Below are 1,704 nucleotides of genomic sequence, written 5' to 3' on the forward strand. Positions count from 1 at the left end.
AGAGCTGCCTGGAACTACGTTCGCCGTGCGTTTTCCTGAAAATAATTGCACACCTCAGAACGTTCGTCAGCCAATCAGATTCAAGCATTCAACGGCCCCGTAGTATAATGTTACAGTAATACATTCAAATTAAATGAAAACTGAAGATATAAAAAGCTAATTCAAAATACTATTAATGACTATAATAGTATATAAATAAACAATACTAAAATAACACTGAACACTGTATTGACCAATCAGATTCCAGAACTAGAACTATCCATTTGATACTTTTTATACAAATTAAATACCATTTTATATTTTATCCAAATTAAATCCATAATTCTAGATACAAGTGATTGGGATTGAATTAAGTGAAAGTGCTAGGAAATCCCCTGTACCAATGGAAAATGGCCAAGGCAGAAAGAGTGAGAGAGAAATCTCCTACAAAAGGGCAAAGATAATCTCACTGGTTTCCAGGGATTCATGATGTTGTTACATGGTTGATTCATGTTACAAGCTCTAATCTCAACAACTGTCCACACACACACTCATTTTGTGAGCTACTAACAGATGGTCATACTGTGAGTACTTAAAAGTGAGAGCCGGACAGATTATTATTATCATAGGTTCTGGAATGTAATATCAAATGCTGAACACACACGTGTATGATGTTCAAACTCTATCTGTTTAACTGCACTGGAGTTTGTGAGCCTGCAGCTGTGCTTTTTTGAGAGTCAGTGGAGGGTCATTATGGTCAAAACTGAAAGACAGGGAGTAAAGGAGGAGAACTCTGGTGTTTAGAGCTGTTTAGTCGCTGGTCTAGAGTTATGAGATTTTTCCTGCTCAGAGCTGTAAGACAATTGGGTGTCACATTTTACAGAAATGTGTGCATGTGTTGTGTTGGAAAAATTGCTACTGTTCCCTTATTTTCTTGTATACCTTTGCTCTCTCTTTCTCTAGAATATGAGTGATGCTATGGCTGTGCTGCATAAACTGCAGACAGGTCTGGATGTAAACGTTAAGTTCACAGGTGTGCGGGTATTCGAATACACACCCGAGTGCATTGTCTTTGACCTGCTGGATATCCCACTCTACCATGGATGGCTGGTTGACCCACAGGTTAGCATCCTGGTTCACATCCTTCTAGAAAAGCAAATTCCACTGAAACATGTGATGTCACCACATGTCATTTGTGTGCTTTAATTTCAAAATCTTACTCTACAGTAGTAACATGCAGAGTTTCACAAATACATGATATGCACTGTGCAGTAAGTGGCTTTAGTAAAAAGAAAAAAATGTATTACATTTAAAAATTACTTAAAAAATGAAATAGATCAAAATAATTTAATACTACTACTAATAGTATACATACTCATAAATATTTATACATATATATATATATATATATATATATATATACTAATTTATCAAATTAATTGGAAATAATTGCTTAGTATCATCATCACTGGGCTACAGTCCACAACACCATTTTTAATTGAGTTTGCCCGTCATTATTTTTTAGTACTGCACAATGATTGAACAAAACAGTGTTTTGTAAAACAGCTAGAAACCTTGGAGTTGTGATTGATGATAAGCTGAATTTCTCAGACCACATTGCTAAAACTGCCCGGTCCTGCAGATTTGCTTTATACAACATTAAGAAGATCAGGCCCTTTCTTTCAGAACATGCAACACAACTCCTTGTTCAAGCTCTTGTTCTAT

At 35.7% G+C, this 1,704-nt stretch overlaps 1 protein-coding gene across 2 annotated transcripts in view; it reads left to right on the forward strand.

Moving 5' to 3' along the window:
- Positions 1–1,704, forward strand: part of mindy2 (MINDY lysine 48 deubiquitinase 2) — a 40,048-nt gene that overhangs the window by 22,151 nt on the left and 16,193 nt on the right. The gene's annotated exons all lie outside the window — the stretch shown is intronic.

The sequence above is a fragment of the Sinocyclocheilus anshuiensis genome, unplaced genomic scaffold (assembly GCF_001515605.1).
Source record: "Sinocyclocheilus anshuiensis isolate Anshui unplaced genomic scaffold, SAMN03320099.WGS_v1.1 scaffold154, whole genome shotgun sequence".
In the NCBI taxonomy this organism is placed as follows: domain Eukaryota; kingdom Metazoa; phylum Chordata; class Actinopteri; order Cypriniformes; family Cyprinidae; genus Sinocyclocheilus; species Sinocyclocheilus anshuiensis.